Source organism: Schistocerca serialis, chromosome 3, assembly GCF_023864345.2.
Source record: "Schistocerca serialis cubense isolate TAMUIC-IGC-003099 chromosome 3, iqSchSeri2.2, whole genome shotgun sequence".
In the NCBI taxonomy this organism is placed as follows: Eukaryota; Metazoa; Arthropoda; class Insecta; order Orthoptera; family Acrididae; genus Schistocerca; species Schistocerca serialis.
The window spans coordinates 735,816,104-735,843,501 of NC_064640.1; the positions used below are offsets into that span (position 1 = coordinate 735,816,104).

The following is a 27,398-nucleotide window of genomic DNA, read 5'->3' on the forward strand; positions in this document are numbered from 1 at the left end:
TAGAAAAATCTTCAGAGTATACATGAAAACAAACCCAATAAATATGGAATAAAATTGTATGCTCTCTGCGATTCATCAACCGGTTAAATGCTAAACTGTGATGCATGTACAGGTTCTGCAGGCAGTGTTGACAATAGTATTCAAAAATGGTTCAAATGGCTCTGAGCACTATGGGACTTAACATCTATGGTCATCAGTCCCCTAGAACTTAGAACTACCTAAACCTAACTAACCTAAGGACAGCACACAACACCCAGTCATCACGAGGCAGAGCAAATCCCTGACCCCGCCGGGAATCGAACCCGGGAACCCGGGCATGAGAGACAATAGTATCCAGGGACTTGTAAAAAGGTTGTGTTCACAGTACTTCGGCAAAGGACATTGCATTTATATGGATAGGTACTACACCTGTCCATCTCTTTTGGACATGTTGTGGGAAAATAAAGCTCTTGGAGTGGGAACTGTAATGAAAAACAGGAAAGGTTTGCGACGAATATTCAGAACACTAAAACTAAAAAAAAAAGTTAGTTTTTCAAACGAAATTCCATCTCTTGGCAGTGAAGTGGAAGTCAGAAAGAGATGTTGTTTATCTTTCCACAAAGCATAAGTATACCAGCACTAGTATTCAAGTGAGGGCCAAAGGTGGAATAGCAGAAATTGTAAAGTAAGACGTTATTATTGATTACAATAAGAATAAAGCTGGGTTGACAGAGCAGATCAGTTCTCCAGCTATTATCCGTTTGCCCGATAACTTTAAAGTGGTGGTAAAAGCTGTTTTTCCACTTGTTTATCACGTCAACTGTCAACAGTTTTATTTTATGTAAAGAGAACACTAGGAAGAATGTATCCCTAGTAGACTTTATTTACAGAGTGGGGAAGAAATTAGCTGAGAAGGGCGAAAATATTTTTCACCAACAAGCCGCTTCATCCTTACAAATTGAGAGGACATTTGCAAGGCACTTTCCAGAGAAGGTCCCACCCACTGCAAACAAGGTGAATACTACTAGGAATTGCAAATTATGTTCAGACAGGGGTAAGAAAGAGACGGGTAAGCGCATCAGGAAGGAAAACAGATGGTGGTGCAAGGCCTGTGGCTTTGGCCTTTGCTCCCACAGTGTTTCCAGGATTTTCACACAAAGGCTAACTACATCTGAACTATTAAAATACTCTAGTTTACAGGTACCTGCAGTTGGACAGCCCAGTGATATTTTGTTTTAAATTTAGATACAGTAATAATGGCATTACTCAAGAGAGAGATCACGTAAAACTTTTTTATGAACGACATTTTTAGGTTTCCTTTTTTTAATTATAACACCCATTTGTATTTTATATTGTAAAATACACTCACATTCATGTAAAGCTCTTACTTTTTCCTTTTAAATGATGCAATAACAATATTCCTATCATTTTTCTGTTATTTGTAATTTAATTTCAGACATCCATTAAATATGCCAGATCACAGCTAAGTGCCGGGTGTAAAGAGGGCAGTGTTGAAAGTGTTAAATATGCACACTTCACAGCTGAATGAAATATTTCATTTTGTATATGAATCCAGTTCATGTGGACTTTCTTCTCATATGGCTGTGACTGTTGAGTTTTTGAAAATTTTACTAACAATTAACAAACGACAGAACACTATGAAGCTTTTCATAAAGCATTCTTACTGTGAGAGCATATAAAAATTTGTTCTGCAGCCTTCCAGTATCATGGTACCTCTACGATATGCACCACATAATGCAAAGTCACTGTAGATTTGATTCAGATGTTCAAATGGTGTGAAGTGTAAGGTATTTATTGTGCGACTCAATTTTGATTAAGAGACGGTCTCCAGAAAACACATGTTTTACTACTGCTTTGCATCTGGTATCCTCTAAATAATGATAAAATTGGATACACTACTGTCTAGCAAGATAACCAGATTTAAAAAGACTGCAGTAACAGCTATGTTACATTAACTGTGGTTAGGAAGACAGGCTACTGTTTACCTTTCAGATAACAGTGAAAGAAAATAGTTTCTGCTGTCATCTGCAAAGTAAGTAGCAGTCTGACTTCCTATTGAGATAAAGCCGTGCATTATTTAAACTTGTTGTTGATGCTGTGATACATACAGGTTCTGCATTTTGAAAATTCCAGTAACACTTCAAATTAAATAAATGAGACGTTAGTAACAAATGCATGTAGTGTTGCAAACTTCTTAAATAGGTACAGTACTTTGTTTCTGTTACTGACAGGTAGAGGTTATCAGGTTTAGATAACAGTGCAATTGACCATCTGAGACCACTCCCTGCAAATAACTTCAGTAAAATGGAAATGACACTCACTTGTCCGTAAAAAGTAGCATCCATTACAAAATTCTTAAAGTATTCTAGTGAAGTTATTAAAAGAGTGTTAATGTGAGTTGAGTTGTGCCTCAAGTTACTTGTGTAATCAATCTCTTATCAGTGAAACATTTTCAGACTGGCTAAAATATATTTAAGTTAAGCCTCTTTACAAGATGGGGATTAAAGAGATACTGTCAAATTTTGGTCATTTTTACTTTTGCTGGCTTCTCCAAAAAATGTTTGAAAAGGTTGTGTCTAAGAATCTTCTTAAGCATCCAACTGCAAACAACATATCCAAGTCACAGTTTGGGTTCCTTATGCTTACTGATATAGAGAAGAGTATTTACTCATACTGTGGGACTAACTCATAAGATAACAAATTAGATGCTACTGGCATTTTCTGTGATCTGTCAAACGCCTTTGACTATGAATCACAGCTTTCTCTCAAGAGAATTATAATATTGTGATGTCACTGGCAGTTCTGCAAAATGGTTCGAGACTGACCTAACTAACAGGAAACAAAGACTGTCATTGCAAATACATGCAGAGTAAGCACATTGTCTTCATCTGATTGGAAAGAAATTACATGTGATGCTCCTCAAGGTACCATCTTGAATCTGTTGTTTATTCCTGTCTACAGTAACGACCTCTTGTCTGTTAAACTGCCAGATGCTAAGTTTGTTTTGTTGGCACATGACACAAACAATGCAATAAATAGCAAGTCAAGTACAGGTTTAGAAATGGCTACTAATCAAATTTTCGCTGTCATTAAACTTTTAAAAGGCCCACTATGTGCAGATAAGAACCTGTAAAATATTTGTTCCCAACATGTGTATTATGTATGAAGACATGCAAATAGAAGCGGTTGACAGTGTTAAATGTATGGTGTTACAACTCAATAATAAATTCAGTTAGGAAGGGGTGTGCCAGAAAATTGCTGAAGCAATTCACAAGTTCACAAGTTTGTATTTGCGATGTGAATGATGTCAGATGCAAGAGATATAAATAGAAGACTCTTGCATACTTTGTTTGCTTTCATATTTTGAGGTACCTCGTCAGACTGAGCAAAAACATTTAGACTGCAGAAGCATGTAATAATATTAGATCAGATTTACTTTCATTCCAATTGATCCGTAGTGAGGAGGCGCTCCACGAAGTAGAACATTTCAGAAAAACAATAATACATGACAAATATTTACAACTGAAACAAATAAGCTGAGGTACCTTCACAGGTCCCAAGTGGAATTATCGTCATATTTTTTTTAATGAACACTATATGAAAGAATCATTTTACAAACACTCATTTACTAAGGTCGCATTAATGCACTGAATTTAAAAAATGTTTTTTTATTTATAAGGTAGTAAACATATAATAGAACTACTACAATACTTATTTATAATGAACACTTTACTGCACTGAAATGGTGCAGAAGTTAGATTGTACTTATATACAGTGTGGTCGGAAATTCCCGTTACAAACTTCTAGGACATGTAGAAGGTAGTGAGTACAGAACATTTTGGATAGGAACCCATGTCCGGAATCGTATCGTTTCCGTTCTACGACAGTTTCAATTCAGATGTGTACCTCGTCAACGTCTGCTTAGGGCAAGAGAAATGTTTCAAAGTTCCCTGTCCTGGTATGCAAGAGGGTAGACACGATGACGTGTTCTACGTGAAACGATCCCCAGATGTCACTTAATGTGCGCTTTGCTGTGAGAGCAAGTCAATACCTGTGCGTCACTGATAGAGGAACATGGTGCAGTACACGTTTGCGGAATACACAGACATGCTCCTTGTGTAAGGCGAAGCTGGAGGTAACGGAAGAGCTGCAAGTCAGCTGTATCACGAACGTTTTCCGCAGTGTCACACGGCATCACATAAACTGTTTGCCCATGTTACACAACGGCTACGAGAAACGGGTACCTTTCCCGTGAGGAGGCAGGACTGTGGTGTTCCACGGCGACGCCGCACTCCCGAATTTGAAGAAGGTGTGCTGCGTTGCATTGAAGATAGCCCGTCAACGAGGCCACGGACAATTGCGCGTGCAATGGCTGTTAGTCACAGTACCATCTTGGACGTCCTGCATGAGCAACAATTACATCCGTACCACTTACAAAGAGTACACGCTTTGGGTTCAGCAGACATTCCACAACACGTCGCCTTCTGCACATGGTTCCTGCACCGTTGCATGGACGCGCCCGTGTTTCCACGTTGAGTTCTCTTCACAGATGAATGTAGGTTCACAAGGGATTGTGTTCTGAATGCTCGAAAAAGCGATGTCTGGGTGGACGAAAACCCACATGCCATGCATGCTCAGATATTTCAAGACAGGTTTGGAATTAACGTGTGGGCAGGTATTCTGGACGGTAATGTGATTGGACCATACGTCCTTCCATCCAAGCTCACTGGTCCTGCATACTTAGTCTTCTTATGACACGTAATGGACCCGTTATTGGAAGCTGTGCCATTGAATGTCCGTCAGGAATGTCCGCCAGGAAATGTGGTTTCAGCATGATGGAGCACCACCTCACTTTTCACTGGCTGTCCGGAGACATCTCAACAGACGATATGGTGAAAGGTGGGTAGACCGTGGTGGTCCAACCGCGTGGCCACCACGATCGCCAGATTTAACCCCTATGGAGTACTTCTTGTGGAGTCAAATGAAGAGCCTAATTTATGAGACACCTGTAGAGACAGAGGAAGATCTGCTGGCACGAGTTCTGGCCGCTGCACAAGACATTGAAGAGACACCAGGTGGGATGGAGAGAGTGTATCAGAACATGCTTCAGAGGTACAATGTGTGTAAGAACGTTGGTGGTTGCGACATAGAGCCGCTGTTGTAATGCATGGCTACATTGCGGCTGGAGCCGTAGATGCTGGGTTCTTGTTGTCGACTAATGTAAACCATATGGTGTAAGTTGTAATACAAATGCGTAAGTAATAAGGGAACGAGTCAGTATTCATTTCAAATAGATTGCAACAATTGTACTGGATCACGCCCAAGTACATTCCTAACGTGGGTGTGGATGAGATATTCATCTGCATTGAAACTGTTGTAGAATGGAAACGATATGTTTCCAGACATGGGTTCCTATTCAAAATGGGTTCGTATTCAAAATCTTATGTACTCAGTAGCCTCTACATGTCCCATAAGTCATCGGTGGAGTACAGGAAGTTGGCCACCAATAAATCGTTTAGGCTTCTCTTAAACTGAAATTCATCGGTTAAGCTTTTTATGGCTCCTGGCAAGTTGCTGAAAAATGTTTGTTCCTGAAAAATGGACACCATTTTGTACAAGAGTAAGTGACTTTAAATCCTTGTGAAGATTATTCTTATTTCTGATATTGATTCCATGAACCGAGCTGTTGGTTTAAAAAAGTGATATAATTTTAATGACAAGTTTCATTAAGGAATAAATATATTGGGAAGCAGTAGTTAGTATCCCTAGTTCCCTAAACAAGCTTCTGCAGGATGTTCTTGCGTCCACACCACATATAACTCTTATTGCACTCTTTTGTGCATGGAAAACTTTAGCTTGGCTTTATGAATTACCCCAAAAAATAATTCCATGTGACGTTAGGAATGAAAGCAAGCATTGTATGCCAGCTTTTTCATTTTTATGTCCCCTGTCTTTGACACCATTCACATTGCAAATAGAGATTTGTTAAGATGCTTCAGCAGTTCTGTGGTATGCTCCTCCCAGTTCAATTTATTATCAAGCTGTAATACAAAGAATTTAACACTGTCCACTTCTATCTGCTTGTCATCGTATGTTAGGCATATACTTGTGGGACACACTTTACAAGTTCTAAACTGAATGTAGTGTAATGTTTCAAAGTTTAGTGACACGGAATTGACTAGGAACCAGTGATTAATGTCCACAAATATCTTATCAGCCGATCTTTCTAAGACTTCACTTGATGTCTGTATCATTGGCAAACAAACAAACTTGACATCTGGTATTGTTAGTGATGAAAGATCATTGATATACACAAGAAAAGTAAAGGCCCTTAGATGGAACCTTGTGGGACTCCACATGTAATTAGTTCCCAGTTGGATGATGCCTGATAGCTTAATACATCTCTCTTTCATAATAACACCCTTTGTTTCCTGCCAGAATTAAAATTTGTACCATTTTGCATCATTTCCTGTAATACCAAAATATTCTAATTTACTTAAAAGGATACTGTAATTTACACAGTCAAATGCCTTTGACATATCACAGTATATTAGTTTCCTCACTTGTGGTGTAAATTCCAGATAATCATGTACAAACATGATCAAGGAAGTGGGTATTCTAACCAATGTTTCTCAGTATATTTATCGCTTAAAAAAATTTGTTGCAAATAATGTGTGTGTACTCCAAACAATAGCTCAGCACATAGTAAAATACTAGGAACAATAAGACCTGAATTGCTTACCTTGGTCCAAACAGGGGTCCAGTATACAGGAACACTCATTTTCAATAATTTGCCAGCAACCTTTAAAAACTTTGTTTCAGAAACAGCACGGTTTAAACAGTTTGAAAGATTTTTAGGCAGGCAGCTCCTACTCTATAGATGAGTATCTTAACAGGGACTATTAGACCAGCTTAAGTAAAATTGTCTTAAATTTGGTTTTACAGCAGTTGGTCACAACAGTCTAGATTAGGTGTTTTGTGTATGATGAATTTGTTAAAAGTGCATAACTGTTTCAATCTGAGTGTATTAATTCTGTAAATATCGCAGTTCCAGTGTACTGTAATGTATGCACATACCTTGACAGTCTCCTGATGAATGACCAGGGAAGTGTTATATTCATATGTTGTTTGTTTTTTATGTTATCCTTTGACATATTCCACATCCATAAGAACTGTCCCATTTTTGGGTCTATAGAATAAGAACTGAATCTAATGTAGTGAAATCCATCCGAGAATGTTAAACATGGCTACAGTTATCAGCATAGATGTGTAGCCATATCAGTTGCTAAGATGAGTACTTAAAGATACCACTCGTATTTATTGTGTGTTTATTATGTTGATTGTAGCTGTGTACACCCAATTCAGTTGATAAGTAACTCCTATGGCTGTAATTTAGACGTAAAATATTGTCAGGGTAGAACAACTGTCATATCCAATAGCTCAGTGAATGCTACTTGTATGTCAGGTCTTTCTTTCCTCTGTTGAATCTTCGAATTATGTGTAATGAACTGGCAAGAACTACAGACAGTGTCATAATAGACCGCCAAGCATTTTAAATGGATGTTGAATCATTTGAACTTGAAGATGACACTGACGAGTAAAAAACTTTTGTTGAATTTGTATACCATTACTTTAATATTTCCATTCCCCTCAAAAGATTAGTAATACAGATCACAGTAAGGACTGTACACAAAATTCCTGTTGCACAGGAACAATATCCCTTTAAACACACATACTGTAAATGGTGGTTTCATCTTCTACAATACTTCACTCCCTATCTCACTCCCTTCCCCAGTACTTCACACTTTCCATGTCTTTACATATTACTGTTTCATCAGTGTGCAAATTTTAGTCTTTGTATTTTATCCTTGCAACCTGCAGAATTTAGGATCTATAGTGCCTCATGTGTTGCTACTTTTTTCCAGATACCAAAGCGATGTTTCCTGAGGTCAGTTGGCATCTACCAGTTTTTCCAATCTTCTGCAGTTAATTCGTGTCAAACTAGAACCATGACTTGCCACATTGATAGTTCTGTAATATTCACAACTTCCAGTGCCTGGCTTTTTGGAATAGGAATTATTACTTCATTCTGAGATGTGAATGTATTTCGCTTGTCTCTTATCTAGCATACCACATGCAATACTTTGATTTGGCTGTCTGAAGGATCTCTACAAATGAGAGGGAATGTCTACTTCAGGTGCATTGTTTGGGTGCAGGTCTTTCATCACCACGTGGAATTAGTCTCTTAGTCCATCTCCCACCTAGTCTTCATCTGTCTCCTATAATATATTCAAATTAATTTCTCTCACTATAGTAATCAGGTGACGTAAGAGCTCATACTCAGACTCTACTGTTTTGCATGAATTTTATATACAATCTAATGCACCTTAGCATGAAGGTAAGTTAAACAATCCCCATTCTTCCTGCTACAATGAAAATATTCAGAAAGATGATGTACAATCGGAATGCCTTGACACAATGTGTATGTTTTTTTTTGAAAATGGTCCATAAACAAAGGTAGTTGCTTACCAGTGCTTTGTGCATTTAATAAAGCATTTTCTGCTCTGGTCATATAACACTAAGGGTTTTGGTTAGTCTATTACACCTACCGGTAGCTGTTACACAAACTGGATTCACGACCAAGCCACTTGCAGTGAGGTATCCAGTGGCAACCTTTATACTTTTGGGGAACCCTGCCTCCTTTTCACTAGTTTGTAAATGACTTTTCTTAATCTTCCTTAATGTGGCTACTATTTGGAGTAACAGATCTACTCTTCCATGGTATTCCCAGAAATGACAGGGTGAAACTGAAATAAGGTTGTGATACGTAAGGAATATAAGTCACATATGGTACATATGTGGATCGCTAGTGTTTGTAACAGAAGCCTCTCTACGAAATTTAATAAATCTAAAAGGAAAACTTAGCAGCACAGGGCAAAATTACATGACATCAAGGCTGAAAGGTTCCTTCATTGCATGTGAAACATAACTTGAAGAATATGCTTTGCTCCTCCTAAACTAAATCTGTTAAAAGGTTCAAGGTTTTTACTGAGGCATCACCATAATGTAGTACTACTACTGAATGCAGGCTGTTTTGTCAGCTTTGGTGAATAATTGTCAGTAAAAACCTTAGTAATTTATATGAGGCTGGTATCTGTACAGATATCACTGGTGATCTTGCAGCTCTCGAAGAATGAAATTATAATGAAATCCAGACCTTTAGCTGATTATAGGCACTGATAATTAGTTATCTGATGTACACAATTTCTGATCTGTTATTGCCTCATTTCCCATGAAATGATAATATCTTATAGCCACAAATCAGGTCACCAAGCTATGAGATTATTATAGAGAAACAAAAAAAAAAAAAAAAAATAAAAATCACTCTATTTTATAGGGCATTTACATATGATTACACCTTACCAGTATCAACATTTGAAATATTACACGAACATAAATCCATCTTCTGCACAGAAAATAATAAACTCAAATGGTTAATTCAAAATTTAACTTACTTGACACGGAATAGCTTTCAAAAATTTAAATAGTCATCAGTGAAGCACTAAACATTTTTAAGTGTTGACACATGGACTGCAATCCAACGTAATGCATTACAAATACTCAGTTCAAGAATGGAAAACATTTTTCCAACCACAGTTTTACTTGACTTGGCTCATACTGGAAGGAAATCCTAGGTTTACCACCTGACAGTGGATCAATACAGTGTCTATGGCAATATCCTCCACAATCACCAACTGAGGAACTGTTTACAGTTTTTAGAGAAAATTTGAAAACGGTTTCTCATATCAATCAGGAAACTCATTTCTAAAGCAGCTACTTTAACAGTCTTAAAGATAGCTGAAAGACTCTCTCTGACTCTCTCTTTGCTTCTTCAGCCAATCAACACACACACACATTCTAATTAAAGTTTGTAAAGAAAATACGAATTCAGGTGCACAATGGAATGATATCATATAGCTAGTAAGTTGGCTCTAGACACATTTGTTGATAATTTCACTGGGTAGAATAAATACTACAGTTTACCCACTGAAAAATATTTATGGTCACACATCTTGGACCTTGTGATGTACAAATAAAACATTGTTTGACGAGGCTGTATTGCAGAATCAGGTTGATGAGTGGCACAAGGAATCAAGCAATCACATGATTTATTACAGACATGGTACAGATGTCAGTGGAGGAGTGAAACCATTACATTTTTATATCAGAGCTGTTAGCAAAAAAATCTTTTGAAAAAGTACAAGGATAGTTGTTTGTTATTTGCAACATACAAAAGAACAACAACAACAACAACGTATGATATGCCTTTATTTTTTTATAGCTGTAAACGAGCTATTTGATTTTGTTTTTCATTCAGGTTGAAAATGGGAGATCCAGTCATGAAATGCTAGCCATTTTTAAGGATCGGAATAATGATTGGAAACCCATTTACAGGGTTACTGATTTTTCATAGTCGGAGATAAATGGAAATGATTGTATGGCATTATTGGCCGAGAGGCCCCATTCGGGGAGTTTGGCCGCCAATGCCATTGAACAAGCATTTCCTCAGACAAAAGTTTACTTGTGCCTTTTCTGTCAGAAACCGGCTTGAGGAAGATGGCTGAATATATACCAAATGACGTGAAGAGACTCCTGACCATGTGGCAAGAAATTTGAAAATCACCAACAGAGAATTAACAGATGATACAGCAGAGATAATGAGGCTTCTCAGAGAAACAAAAATGCATCACTGTGTGTTTAACAGCAGTGGCTATCAGTTCATGAAAAGAGGGTGGAAGCTTATGAGGACAAGGGCAATTTTGACACCATTGACATTACAAATGGTACTGAAGCCATGAACAAGATTTTAAACGTTTTTCCTAAAATGGAATACAGACAGGACCTTGAAGAGGGTTACTAAGGATATAAGAGATAGATTTCTTCCGAGCCTAATTAGAATGTACTGTCTGCAGAATACTACCATCAAATCATAACAGAGATGTTCCATTGTTTTTGCATTGAAAAAAGCAAGTTTGTGAAACATGTCATGCAGTGATATCCATCAGCAAAAGTTGAGTTAACTGCAAGATTAGTGAATGTGAGGTTGGACAGTTTGTCTTGTATGGAGAGTACAATGTTCAGAGACTGTAAATATGTTGTAAGCTTTGCTCTACCAAACTGCATGGGTGAAAATTTTCAGATATATAAATACCCATGCAAGCATTTCTGTACAATCTTTATTTCTTCTCCAGAATGGGGTTTTGATAAAATACCATAAATCTGCAGGAATAGGCCACAAATCTGTCTTCATGATATGTGCGGGTTTGGCTTCAGAACTGTCTCTGCAGTAATTTCACATGAAGACAGTAGCAATGAGGATACAGTCGAGGAAACAAATATAGAGCATCACAATGATACCTTAACCATTTCTTTGCAGCAATTTGAAGTGAGGGAGTTTTGTAAACAGGTTTTTAATCTCACATACAACTATATCAACAGTGAAACATTATAAAAATTACTTGAATCACTCAGGAACTGTGTGCAAGATTTGCAGTTAGCAAACCCTGAAGCTTGTGGTATCCCCACAGCTGTGCCATCTAATTCCCAACAATAATATTAAGTAGGTTTGCCGTTAATTTTACAGGGCCTGGCAGAAAGACCGCTCTCATTGTAATGTTCATGTATTTGTGCCTTAATAAATAATTAACTACCAAAGAATAGATCACGTGGAGGTCATAGCATTCTATTTGAAGGTCAAACAATAAGATCTATCTGAAATACAAATAAGGGAGATCTTTATGCCAAGTTCTGTAAGTAAACTTTATCGCACATGTGACTTTTTAAGTAGCAGTAGTGAAAAATACTTCTCTGCGGAAAGTCAATAAGGTAGTTGTTTGACCCTGATTTATATTTCCTTTACCCAAGTAACGATGTATACTTCTCATTACAAGAGATTCTTGGATTGCTGAGAAACTGTTCAAAAATTACAATCAAGTTGCAAACATTTATGTCCAACAACAAATGACAAATTGATACACAAGTGAAACACTAAATGCATTGTTTTCCTTCAGCAACACTATCAATCTTCCAAGTTATCCCTGTAATAGAACAGCCTTGATGCAATCTGGTGTGAATTTTCCCATGGATTGACTGCCCAGAAATCGATCATAACTGAAGCTAACAAATAAATTAACAACATTAAGACCAAGTAACAGTCATGTAACATGATACACATGAAGTTTGCGAGGCACAATTCCAAAATTGAATACTCTTCTTTTGGTGCCTGATGACATTGCTCACCAGCTGCAATGCTCAGAACTATCTTATAACTGAATCTAATAAACATTACTGGTATTCCAGTAACAGCATCTGCTTCTGTGTGTCGTATCTGCAGTAACTCTGTAAAGTTATTAAGAACATTAGAACCACGAAGGCAGGTATCTAATATGCATGTAACTGATACACATTATGCTTGCAATGCGATTAAAAAAACTGAATTCTTACCTAATTTGGTCCCCAATGACTTGGCTGACCAGATACTATATCAAGGAAACTCTATACTCTTCTGCCGGAGTTATTGAGCCATCTCACATGTTAATTAACAGGGCAGTCTTTATATTTTCCTCTGTTTCATGTGAATCACTAGACATGTATTGAAGCAAGTGCATTCTTACTTGCAACATCTTTCCTACATCAGTTATATGACGTTTTAATGGCGCTTTAAGATACATCTATTTTCTTTTTTACGCCTTTTCAAATCTCAAAATTGTGCCATACTTGAATGCCCTAACTTTAAAGTTAAAATCTTTCACTTCATATTTTAAAAATTCGTTCTACACTATCATCTTGTCTAGTTCCTGAGAAAAATCTTATCTGATGAACAATGAAAAATCCGGGATGGACTGTAACAATATTATGACAAGGGTAGTTGTTGCTACTCACCAAATAGTGAAGATGCTGGGTTGCACAAAAGCACACCAGAAAGACTGTTGGAACATTATCTTTTGGGCAACAAGACCCTTTTCAAAAGTGTATGTGTGCACGCACACACACACAAGTGTAGCAATTACGCTTTTTATAATATTTTATCTACCGCTACTTTGAAATTCAAATGTGCAACAAAGTTTAAAATCAGACTAACATTATGGCCTCATAGCACTCCATCTTGAGGATCAGAAATCACAGAGCTTATTTGTATTTTACATACACAAAGAGCTATGTAAAATACAAATAAACTGTCATTTCTTACCCTTCAAATGGAAAGTTACAATGTGTTTAAGACAGATCATGTATCGTTTCTGGCATCTTTCTTCTCTATTGTTTGGAACTTGATGGCACTGCTAATAGGAGACCAACAACTTCAGGATTTTACTAATTTCAAATCTTGCACACAGTTGCTGAGTGATTTTTTAATGTTTCACTGTTGCTACAGTTGTATGTACACAGCTCCCTTGTTGCAAACTGCTGCAAAAGAATATTTGGGGTTTCAACGAGACCAACTATATTTGCCTTCATACGAAATTACTGAAGAGCCACTTCTGAAGCAAACGTCATACATTGCATCGAGACAGATTAATGGGCTATTCTTGTAACTTTCTGGCATTTTATCCAAATGCCATTCTGGGTAAAATATAAATATTGCACAGAACTGCTTGAATGGGTATTTATATCTCAGACAATCTTCCCATGTGCAATCTGGTATATCAAAGTTCACGACATAATTAAAATTTTTGGGCATTGCACTCTCCACAAAAAATAAACTGTCCGATCTCCTACTCACTGATCTTTCACAAGCTCATTTGCTTTTTATGCAGAAACAGTGGAAGATCTTTATTATATGATTTCACAACAGAATTCTGCGGACGGCACTTTCTCATTAGGCTTGCAAGATGCTGATTTATTATTACCTTAGTAACGCCCGTTAAAGTGCTGTCTACATTGAGTATTAGGAAAAAATGTTTTACGACCGTGTTCATTGCTTCAACTCCATTTGTAGCGTCATTGGTTGCAAATCTAGTCTTGCCCTCATATGCATTCACCCATATTCCATACACTGATAGCCATTACTATTTAAAGTATGGCCAGGCACGCTTGTTTCTCTGCGAAACCTCATGCATTCGCAACTCTTCTACACGATTCTAAATTCTCTCTGTTGGTGATTCTGAAATTTCTTGCCGTATATCAAGAAATGTCTTCATGTCGTTTGGTGTAGATTATCTTTATTTTTAAACATCTTCCCCAATCAGTAACCCAATAGAGGGGATTCCAATGCTTGTTCCAGTCCTTGAAAATGTCTAGCGTTCATGAATGGATCTTGCATTTTCAACCTGAATAATAGAATAAAAAAGCGACAACCATATAGCCCACATTACTCTTCACAGCTATAAAAATTAAAGGAATATCATATGTTTCGCATGTTGCATCTAACAAACAACTATCCCCATACTTTTTCAACAGATCTCTCTGCTAACACCTCTGGTAGCAAAAAGTAATGGTTTCCCTTCTCCATTGGCACCTGTACAATGTCTAAAGTAAATCATGCGATTACTCAATTCCTTGTGCCACTCATCAACCTGATTCTGCAGTCAAGTCCCGTCAAACAATACTTTATTTGTACCATACAGGGTCTGATAAATGTGACTGTAAATCATTTTCTCCGTGGTGTGGAAGGTAGTTTTCAGTTCACCTCGTATGTGTGTCCCAGTGAAATTGTTTTCAACAAATCTATCTAGAGCCAACTTAATGAATTAGAGATGTCGTTCCATTGAGTACTAAATGTTTTATTTCCTTTAGAAGTGAAGGATGTATGTACCCACTTGCTAATTAGCTGCGCATGGCAATGCTAAATCCTTATGTAGTCTTGCAAGAACCTGTAAGACAAAAATGTAGCAATTACTTAATTAAGAGCACAAAATTTTTTTTTAAGTATACTGTTAACTGAACATGCAAAATTTTCTCCAAGCCAAACCCAGATTGGATACTCACTTTTGCCTTGTTATCCCTCAGTTCAGTTACCGACTGCATAATGCAGTCGGGATACACCGTCATACATTTCATGTTTAAAGTAGCTGGGCAATTGCTTTTCCTTGTATCCATGATCCTCAATCTCTTCCGAGGAGTCACATGGTCTTCCCAAAGAGGGTAAAGAACTACTATAAAATTTATTTAATAGACTTTCCCTATAACAAACTTATTTTACGGAAAGTAAGTATATCTTAACACAACACGATATCACCAAGTGCTCAGGTACACCAGACTCTTTACTTTTATAATATTTTGGCCTGGAAAGACAGTGTCTGAACCGTACACACACTCACACAACAGGAAATGCAGAACCAAAAAAGGGGATAGGGACATGTCCTTGCATTTGCTTAAAGAAATATTTTGTCTTACCTGGAACAGTTGATAGTATATTTCTCACAGACAAAAACACATATATTGTTATTGTTAAATAATTAACATGTTATTGTTAATTAACTTAATTCAATAAAAGGAAACATTGAATGAAGCTCACATGTATTGTCAAATATAAAGTTATGAACTGATGGAAGCTGATTGTCTATATATTTTACTTAGTGCTGGAGCAAAATTTTGCTGGATGTCACACCTATTGTATCTAGCAAAGAAATGGAATTATCTGCCTTGTCAAATGAGGATACCATAATACTTTTGGGCAAGTGAAGTGCTTTTTTGTGACTCCAGTAAATGTGGAATTAATATCCTTTGTGAACGAAGGAGATTGAAGAACAGTAAATCTATTTACTGTAAATGTGGATTTACAAAAAAAAAACTTAACTAGGAAGACAATTATGCTAGACATGCCCTGTCAATAGGTTCAATGAGCTGACTACTGTTTTACACATAAACACCCCAATTATCGAAAACCATAGAAACCATTTCAACATGAACACTGCGGTATAGCTTCATTAAAATTATTTGTTAGTTGGCATCTGTCACTTGTTACTACAGTATTGGCACACTGGCTGCTGCCGAATTGTAGACAACAAACAGAGAGGGTCACTCAGCAAGTGCTGTTCAATTTAATCTTGATGTTAAAAAAAAAAACGTAGGTTAAGCTCAGTAGAGGCAGAGCACAGATTGGGATTATGAAAGGATGGGAGACGTATACATGTAACTCTGTGCAGAGTTGCAAGTGGCCATTATGAAATGGCAGGAATACGACATGCTATTCCGACAACTGGCTTTGGAGTGACCAATGGCATAACTGTGGCAGATATGACATTTTACAGCCCTGAATTTAAACTCATTTGATAACCTCATGATGCGCAATATATCCTAGAAAATGACTGTCAGCATTCTACAGAAGAACTGTAATCATGTTCACTTTGTTCACAACAATTAATACATATAATGCCATGTGGCCACAGGCAGTCACAGCAGAGCCTCACCACTAATGCCATCGCCTGGCCTAGCTTGATGGTGAAACATCCAACACTAAGCATGAGGCAGGAAACTAGCTGAAGCTATTCTCTAAGCGAAGTCAAGACAAAAGAATTCTGTTTCAGTGCTAAATGCAAACTAATTTCTTCTTTTCATTAATTATGGCACCTGAAACTACCCTCACACAAGCTGCATGAACTGCCAACTTACCAACTGATGAGCAGTCCTGGTTTGCACTTAGCTACGGGTTACAAGTGACAAGTTGATTCCAAATGAGAAAAGAATGATATGAAGAAGAAATATAAAGAAATAAAAAGTGAATACAATGTCAAAAACGACAACGAGTAAGAAATAAAATTGCATTCAAACATATTAACTGAATAAAAATAATGAAGTAATTTTGATAGGATTTTGATACAAAGAAATATCAAAGAATCTGACAAGACTCAAATCCACATCCTCACATGCATCAGGAGTGTTCCGTTACACTATGCCACCACTTTACATTGCACTCATTTAAGATTATTTGATCCCAACGATCCTGCCTTGAATCAGATCAGCCTTTTACAATGTGTTGACGCTAAAGCTAGTTCTAGAGTCATAAAGATATTGTTCAGCTAGGTAGCTATGCCTGCTGTCTTAAGATGTTGTGTAAGGCTGATCTGGTTCACGGCAGCAAATGATTGCATGGTGTTCAAACACACCAAGAAAGTTAGACAAGAAAATGGAAGTGGATTGATCACCTATTGTGGCAGTCTGGAAATGGCGAATAGAGATAGTTTGGACATGACGTATTGAGTACTCTGATTGGGGGAAACCAAGTCCGATGGGAATTGTCAACCAACAAATAATTTTAATCAGACTATTATCGAACGCAAGTGTGCAAAAATTACTGCATGTATGGATGTGAAAATCGATAACAAATGACAAATAAGTCAACAACATAGAGGAAAATAATTAGTACAATTCTGCTTTGCATATCACACAAGCTATTAACAATAACAAAAGAGTCAATTCCATCAATTGTTAAAGCAACTTAGAAAGAAATGTCTAATTAAAGTATATATACTATCAATAATTCCATCAAACTAAGTTCTTCCTTCAAGTATACATATTTGAAATAAAACGGCAAACTACAGAAAGTAATTAATGCAGCAGTTCACTTACTTTTCATAAGATCTGAAGAGGGCTCTTTAAAACGACTACTCCTCACACAGTATCAAAACCCCCACACTTTTCAACTGATCGAGAAGTATTTTCACCTGAGAATAAAGTAAGCAGCAGCGTAAACTGAGAGTAACTACACTGAAGGTTAACTGAAAAAAAAATGAATAGGGACATTTTAGTCTTCACAAAATTCAGTTATCGCATCTGATGTTTGACAGCAAAAGTAAGTAAGTGTTATGTTATTAACCATTGATGAGTTAACAAGGTTTGGAGTTTAATTGTTTGCTCTTTTGCTTTTATTCTATTGTTATTCACTGACCATGATTTATGTTACTGCTGACTTCAATTAAAATTGTGATCACAAAATGTTCTTTCTCTTGTGATTATGATGATGAAAAATATTTTCCAAGTGCACATGAAGTTAAGTGACCTAGTTTTGGGGTTAATTGCTCTGTACTTCAGTTAACCCCATTACAAGCATGCCTTCCCTTATGTCAACAAAAGCTTTATTAAGCATAATAATTATGCATACTATGGACTGCAGGTTTTACATACAAAGAATAAGACAATCACCAATCATAATTATCCAGTAGAACTGATGAAAGCTGGAACTGATTAATACGTCCATGAAAAAGTTTTTGTAGAAATTACAAACAGATTTTTCTCCTAGAATTGAAAATATCAGTTTCAGGCTGTCAAACTCATAACAAAAGTGGAAGAAAGACCTCTGACTACATTACTTCTCAATACAACATCTATTAAGCTTAATCACGAAACCTGCATGCACCTTGGCACATTAATTTGCAAAGGGATGGAAATCTGCAACAAAGACCTGGGAAGGGGAACATGAGAGGACGAACTGTTCACAGAATTCATGAAACTTCCGTTACATACATGAGACACTCTCATTAAGGACCACAACTTATTCTGCACACTTATCAAATGAAAAAAAAACAATAGCATAATTATCATACTCTGCCACATCATAGAAGCCATAAGCTACAACTTATTGTCTTAAGTTATTGTATGATAAAGAAAATTATGTAATGACATGTAGAGCAAAAATTAATAACAATCTGGGCTGGTTAACACGGAATTCCTACTAGTCATCACCAAGAGAAATAAAATAGCACCTTTAAGGCTTTTTGACTGACAGACTCCCAACTTTAATTTGCCATCTATTTCTACTATTGGTGTTCCTCACAAGGTTATAGATGCAGGCCTCAACATTCCTCCTCCTAAATAAGTCAACACCAGCCGGTAGGAGAACTGAGATAACATCTCCAGAAGGCATTTTGCCTCATGCCAAGTCCTATGTTGCAAGAGGAAAAACTAAGAAAAATAAATCAATGATGTAATTACACACTCCCATCAACATCTCAAGTATAAAGTCAGATTAATAGAAGAAATTAAAATAAAATCAAGCAGGGCAATAAGAAAAAAGTGTAGATGTGAAAGAACACCTCTAAGAGAATTTTAACTTAGAGGGCTTCAAAGTGTCTTAAGGTTCTATACTCTATGAGGACCCATACTCACCAATGAGCGTTTCTAACGATTAAGACAGCTTCCACTATCATCAAAATTCCAGTGTGGTGCAGAGAAAATTTTGGAACCTGATGGTCTTAGCTACAGATATGATACAATAATCCCAATACAGTTCGAACATTATCCACACATACTTAAGCAGCCTCCTAAACAAAAAAAATGTTCAAATGTGTGTCAAATCTTATGGGACTTTGAATTCAGTACCTCAATGAAAGTCAGCTCAGTTCCAGCACAAAGATAACAGCAGTAATGGATTTGTGCAATTATGCACTGGAACTGATACTGCAGTTAGAAAGAACTACATAAAATTCCTGGGAAATTCAGGATACAATTATGTGGAATACGGATGCCCACACTCCGGCAATCACATTGGTTGCAAATATATGTGCTTTTTATTTTCCTTTTGCACAACAGTTTCCAGGACCTGAGTCCCATTTTCATGTGTGTGTCTCTTCTAAATTATGCCATTTACTAGAGGTGATATTTGTGTGAGCTGCTGCTATGTTCAGTTTCTTTTACTGTAGTACATAGATGAACACAGAAACGGCGAATTTTGGAACAAAGTTAACATTAACTTCCTAAATAGCGATAATTAATTACAATATTCTACCTGAATGTATTACACTGAAGGTAACTTAACAATGGAACAATTCAGCACCTCACATCGAAAACAAAGAAAAAACTTTATAATACACCAAAAAAACCCTAAAAATTTGGAACCAGATCGCGGAAAGCGACATATAATAGTTATCAAAATGAAATCTGAACTGGCAGCAGGAAAAAGTTATTTTCTAAAGTTCCTAATGTCTCTACAGGGGCACACTTTTGCCAAGCCAATTCTAACATAAAATTATTATTACCTCCTCCAACGAATTACAATAGTCCGAAATCAGGCCATCCTCTGAAATCTTTCAGAGTGTCGTGGATGATGGTTTCATACACCCGACACATTTCGTTCGCTAGATAGCACGCAACCAAACACGATACACGGTCAGTATAGAAGTGAAATTAGTGGAGTGTGAAGAACACAGGTGACGCTTTGCGCGCTAACTCGATTCGACCACAGATCTCGATCAATCGACAAGTGTGCAAAGCGTTTGCGTATACTTCATTTTAACGTCACTTCCGAGTGGTTCTGGACCACTATGATGTGTGTGTTAGGCTTCCCGATACGGACTGTAAGGCGGATGGTGTAGGCGCTCCCAACCAAGAGTTGCAATATGGTTTGTCGTGCTGTCGCCGTGTGTGGTCTCGCATTGTCATCCAACAGCAGAACGCCAGATCTCAGAAGGCCAGGCCGCTTTTTCCGAATCACCTCTTTCAATTCCGACAGAGTGGCACAGTACTGCGCAGCATTGACGGTTGTATCCTCCAGAAAGTCCAGCAGCAAATCTCCTTTGGCGCCCCAGAAAACGGTGAGTAGCCCTTTACCTGCAAATGGAGTACTTTCGAAGTTCTATCGGACAGGTGATGACGGATGTTTCCACTCTATGGATGCGGCCTTCGATTGGGGTGTGTAGTGGTGGACCAACGTTTCATCCCCCGTCACAATCCGAAACCGAAGATCATTGCCATCTGCTTGATCGCGGTCGACCTCTACCCAATGGTGTATCGGTGTCTTGCACGTGCGCATTCAACTGCCATGTTGTCTTTCGCCCATATCACACAATTATGCCCACAGTCGAAAGTGGAAACTTGTTTTCCAACTGCCTCTCGTATATGAGTAGGCTACCTATCTGAAATGAGACTCAAGTTTTCTTTGAACTGTTCAGCAATTATATATTTTGAGCCGGGGAGCCTCGGTAAAACGATCCAATAAATAGTTCAGTCCGATTGTCAAGTATAGCCTCTACTCATATTATTTCGCTGGAACCATCTACTTTAGTTCCGTTACAAAGTAAACTACTTCCGACCAATAAACACTCCACCACCAACAATATTTAATCTATCCTTCCTGAACACTGTTAGATCATTTGAAAAAATTTCGACTGAACTTATTTCCGGCTTTAGCCAGCTTTCTGTGCCCATAACTACGATATCTGATCAAAAGTATCCGGACTCCCCCAAAGACATACGCTTTTCACATTAGTTGCAATGTGCTGCCACCTACTGCCAGGTACTCTATTTCAGCGACCTGAGTAGTCGTTAGACATAGTGAGAGAGCAGAAAGAGGCACTCCACGAAACTCACAGACTTCGAACGTGGTCTGATTATTGGGTGTCACTTGTGTCATACGTCTGCATGCGAGATTTCCACACTCCTAAACATCCCTAGGTCTACAGTTTCCGATGTGACAGTGAAGTGGAAACGTGAAGCGTCATGTAGGGCACAAAAGCATACAGACCGACCGCATCTGTTGACTGACAGAGACCGACGACAGTACAAATGGTTCAAAGGGCTCTAAGCACTATGGCACTTAACGTCTGAGGTTATCAGTCCCCCAGACTTTGAACTACTTAAACCTAACTAAACTAAGGACACACTCATGCCTGAGGCAGGATTCGGACCTGCGACTGTAGCAGCAGCGCGATTCCGCACTGAAGTGCCTAGAACTGCTCAGTCACAAAGGCCACCCTGAGGACAGGTGAAGAGGGCCGTAATGTGTAATAGGCAGACAGCTATCCAGACCATCACACAGAAATTCCAAACTGCATCAGCATCCACTGCAAGTACTATGACAATTAGGCAGCAGGTGAGAATACTTGGACTGAATGGCCGAGCTGCTGCTCATAAGCCACACGTCATGCTGGTAAATACCAAACAACGCCTCGTTTGGTGTAAGGAGCATAAACATTGGACGATTGAAAAACGTTATGTGGAGTGGCGAATCACGGTACACAGTGTGGCAATCCGATGGCCGTATGTGGGTATGGCGAATGCCCACAGTGAATGTTATCTACCAGCGTGTGCAGTGCCAATAGTAAAATTTGAATGTGGTAGTGTTATGGTGTGGTCGTGTTTTTCATAGAGGAGGATGCTCTCCTTGTTGTTTTGCGTGGCACTATCACAACACAGGCCTGCATTGATGTTTTAAGCACCTTCTGGCTTCCCACTGTTGAAGAGCAATTTGGGGATGGCGATTGCATCTTACAACAAGATCGAGCATTTGTTCGTAATTCACGGCCTGTGGCGGAGTGGTTACATGACAATAACATCCCTTTAATGCACTGGCCTGCACAGAGTCCTGACCTGAATCCTACAGATCACCTTTGGAACACGGACTTCGCGCTAGGCCTCACCGACCAACATTGGTACCACTCTTCGGTGCAGCACTCCATGAAGAATGGGTTGCCGTTCCCCAAGAAACCTTCCAGCACCTGATTGAACTTATGACTGCGAGAGTGGAAGCTGTCATCAAAGCTAAGGGTGAGACAACACCACATTGAATCCCAACATTACCGACAGAGGGCGCCACAAGTCCTTTTCCGCCAGGTGTCTGGATACTTTTGATCACATAGTGTATTAAGTTTAATAGTTTTCTGTAATTCTGCCTTAAATGCATCATGTTTGAGGAGTATGCAAGAAATGTTGGAAGCTCAAGAGGAAGAAATTGCTCTGTAATTCGCCTTGCAGTTTCATTTTTTTTTTTAATATATAAGGTAATTATACTTTCTGTCATCATTATTTTAAAATTTGTAATCTATCAGGGAATTAAAGCAAATATGAAAAATAAATCCTGAAGCTTTGTCTTTTTCTAGTAAATATTGCTCTTAAAGATACTGTATATGCTTGACATTATTCCATTCTGTAGGTGATTTAGTTTGATATGAAAACAGAAGTAACAAACTTCAAATTACCATGATTACTTTAGTAGAGCATGTCGTACAGTGTTGTATACGTGGATGAGATGCTTTCAATTGTAGTGCATAAGATTAAAAGATGGTAAGATCGTTTTGCCAAAAATGGTAATCTGAATTAATGAGCTACTAGAGCGATCGCGGTATTTGGAAGTTTCTTTCTTCTGTTTCATCCTGAAGATGTATCAATTACATATGTGCAAGTAACACTTTAAATAATGCTACAAATGGCTGGTTTTATGGGTCTGATGTTTTTTTAACTGACTGGCCCTCAAAGTATTAATCATCTTACCCTTAAGAATTCTATTGAATCACTCCACAACTGGAGCTTTCAAAATAGGAGTAGATGAGTGGTGATTAATCTTACGTTTCTGCGTTAGCTCCTTGAAATGAGTGCTGTAAACTCACTCACCTAAACTATGTAAGTTGATTTGTAAATTATTCAGAATCCCACTACTTCTGCAGTATATTCCTCTAAGTAGAGACCAATTACTGTTGATAGCTATTTATAGCTCAAATTATATTTGAAATATACAATTAGGTCACATAAATCAGACTAATGAAGGCTGTCAATTCATTTCAAGGAAACTGCTCTCATTACACTAATTTTGTGTGCTGGGTGATGTAGTTATCCACCTATTTCTGATTGTAATGAAGGGAGCAACAAAGGCACGATCTTATTTCAGAAACAAAGGTGTGAACTTTTTGGACTGAGACATGAGCAACAAAAATGTTCTATGTAATTATTACCGAGTAGAATAACCAAACAAACAAGTAAGAATATTCTGTATATAAATTTGATTATAAAAATATTATAACACGTTCATGTTCTTTTCTTTGCTGAATAACACGGTGCTTTATGCTTATTAGTGCCAAATGGGAACTCTTTCAAATGGCAATTACATCTCCATTAACCAAACAACTTCACATTTAACTGAGCAGTCACTGGCTCATATTTGCCAAGACACATTTTCAGTATTAGTGCATGAAGTGAGGGCCATCTGCTGCCCTAAGTATTATACACATCACATTCCACCAACAAATCCTTAACTCCAGTTTCTCCAAACCTTTTGTGAACACACATGACTCTTGTGGTATAACCGAGTGTAATCTGTTCACAGCTGCCTCCAATGACTCATCAGCCAACCCAATAATGTAGTGGTGGTGGTTTCCAATTAACCATTTTGCTGAAGTTATATCTAGCTCATATTATGGTGTTGTGCAATGTAGGATGACATTGCCACAAGCATCCACACTATTATGACCACTATAGAACATCAAAAAGCAAATTTCTTTGTGGTAAACTAATTTTCTTTGGTGCAGAATGCTTGGCAATCAAAGAAAATGGTGTACATATTTCTGGAAAAGAAAACATAGGAACGAACTATCTCACACAACTAAAAATCCCCCTCTGAAACTTGAGAGCCTGAGAGGTGTGTCTCACACCTAGAGCAAGATATCTGCCTTCTGCAGTGTGCGCACGACTGTGGTAAAGAGAGAGTGATTGGTCTCCCATTTCTCTTCTTGTGTGCAACAGATGAATGTTGCTGGAAGTGGGTGACTAATTTTGTTGTTAAGATGGAATTACAGAAACTTGCTGCAAAGCAGACATTGATTGAAATTAATGGGGGAAGTTTAAAACTGATGCTGAACTAAGATTCAAACCCAGGTCTTCTACTTACTTGACGCATGCTATTACCACAAAGGCATCCAAACAGAGGGATCATTGCAACTACACAGACTATCATAGAATGCCTCCTGTCAAACCAAAATTCTCAACTTACTCACACAATACTAATGTACAATACTTCAATGTGAATTCTGCTCCATTTTTACTCTGATTGACATTCAAATGAGTTGTGTGGTGTAATCTACCTCCCCTCCCACACATCACCATAAAATTACTCTGCCTCTGCAAAAGTTTTGAAAGCTTTAAGAGGTGTAATACATACAAACGAAGAACCTTTTACTTACCTTCATTTTCTATTGTTGTTGGCTGCAGTTCTCGCATCTAGGGGAACATTCCTGAGGCTGAAATATTAATTTTGTGGGTTCCAGTTGATCTGAAATATTGATGAAATTGTTTCTGTTGCTACAACTTCCTTTTATTGTCTCTCATTCTTCCATATCACCCTGACTTCACAATCTTCATTTTCGTGAAACAAACAATTACAGTGATATTGACAAAATTGAAAAACAAGTGTGTTTCCATCAGTGGCATGCCCACTACTATTAACTCATTCGGCAATACTAACTTGACAAAAGAAGAAGCATCACCAAGTTACATCATTATTTTATAAATGGGTCCTGAAATATTCTAAAAGAAGTGTAATTTTAACTGTACGTACAGAGTTCTAACAGATTAACTTCTTGTTATATATTTTGGCCTGAAATATAACACTTTGTATACAAATTCATATGAAATTCCTTTGGTGAAACAGCTGACATAATTTTAACCTATTAAAGATTCGGAATACTTTTTTTTGGTATCTCCTATTTCTGTAAAGAAAGGTGATGTTAAAAGAGGGTGTCCCATTACATTATCCCCCTCACAAAATTTGGAAACAGTGTGTTTACCATATTTTGTGACAGACTACAAGGTTTGCCAAAAGGTGTACAAAACGATGCCAAAGATAGAAATAGATGTATAAAGGTATCTGATACATAACATATTACAGAAAAAATAAGAAAAATACCTATTATACAAATCAGCATCTATACATAAATCAATTCACAAAACAGATGTAGCTGACAGATGCTCGAGTACATCACCCAGCAACTATGACCTCTTGTAAGTCAATTGATCCAGCAGGATACAGCCATACAGCAGTGTGGCGAGTGGATCCACCCACATCGTTCAATTTCCTCCTTAGAGTTCTCATCATGCACTCCAAAAGATAAGCAACTTCCTGTCTAGCATCCACATAAAATACTGAAACACTGTTTTTTTGTACTAAATATGCTGTTCAATACCTTTTTCACATCACACCAGATATGCTCTCCCTATTAATTTTTCTATGCCAGTTATATAGGATTTATGTCAAGTGTGATTAAAAAGTGTTCACATATGAAACATTAATAATCAGAGTTCAAAACAATAAAAAGGAAATGAACTAACAGGGTGATACACACAGATATACTAAGATATTATTCCTGATTTTTACAGTACAAATTATGAACATTGTCCTATTTCAAAACTGCAAAGGATCTACTCATATAATCTCACTATATAGTGAGGGCTTTCCTCGTAAATATGGTTCTATGAGAGATATTGTGAAGCCTCTTTCTACCTCTAGTGTTATGGCCGTGTATTTCTTTATTAGGTCTTTTGTTACTGTTTACTGCCATAATGATTCTCTTAAATATATACAGGCTATGAACAGTTAGTATTTTAAATTCTTTAAACAAATTTCTATATAATTCACTGGCATTTTACTTTCTCATACTCCTACATCCTTTCCTCTGTAAGATAAGTACTCTTTTCTTATTACCATTACTGCTGGATCCCTATGGCTTAGATGAGATTCAAATAGTGCAAAGTATATTTCCCTCACAGCAGTAATGTTACAAAAAGGTGTCAGTTATCTTAAGACATATATGGTAGTAGATAGGGTTATCCTAATAATGTTTAAATGATCAAAATGGCTCTCAGCACTATGGGACTTAACATCTAAGGTCATCAGTCCCCTAGAGCTCAGAACTACTTAAACCTAACTAACCTAAGGACATCACACACGTCCATGCCCTAGGCCGGATTTGAACCTGCGACTGAAGCAGTTGCGTGGTTCCAGACTGAAGTGCCGCCACCGCCGGCATTTAAATGATCAGACCAAATTAACTCTGCATCAAGTCTCAGGCTAAGAAACTTGGTCAAGTATTCTTTTTTAATGTAATCATTGACCATTAAAATTTACATGAGTTTTTTGCCTCCCAAGATGAAATTCAACAGTGACTGATTTATTTGTATTTAATTTTAGTGTTTTTACTTTAAAATACTGCAGCATTATGCCTGGTGCAATATTAGGTTCCATTTCAAGTTGTGAATAGCTAGAATTATGGCATATTAATATGGTATCATCCGCACATAAGATAACTGTAGCAGAGTTTGTTATAGACTGAATAACATTAACACAAATAATAAAAAGAAGTGGTCCCAATATAGACACCTGTGGGATGCCGAAATTAATGTTTGTGCTGTCTGATTTGTATGCACCCTCATTAATACTAATAGAAACAAACTGCTTCCTATTTTTCAAACAGGATGTCTTCAGATTATGGGCTGTGCCTTGAATGCCATAGTTCCACAGTCTGTCCAGCAATATGCTCATATCAACACAGTCAAATTATTTTTGTAAGTCTAGATAGATGCCACATACATGTTGTTTACTGTCTATTGCTTGGGTGACTTTTTTGATTAAGCTGGATGCTGCTGTAGTGGTGGGTGCCACTTGACAAACAAATACTGCCACTTAGAAATTACCTCTTTTG

The 27,398-nt window shown here is 37.6% G+C and overlaps 1 long non-coding RNA gene across 1 annotated transcript in view; it reads left to right on the forward strand.

Annotated features, from left to right (window-relative positions):
• LOC126469569 (uncharacterized) overlaps positions 1-27,398 on the forward strand; it is a 307,523-nt gene that overhangs the window by 148,922 nt on the left and 131,203 nt on the right. The gene's annotated exons all lie outside the window — the stretch shown is intronic.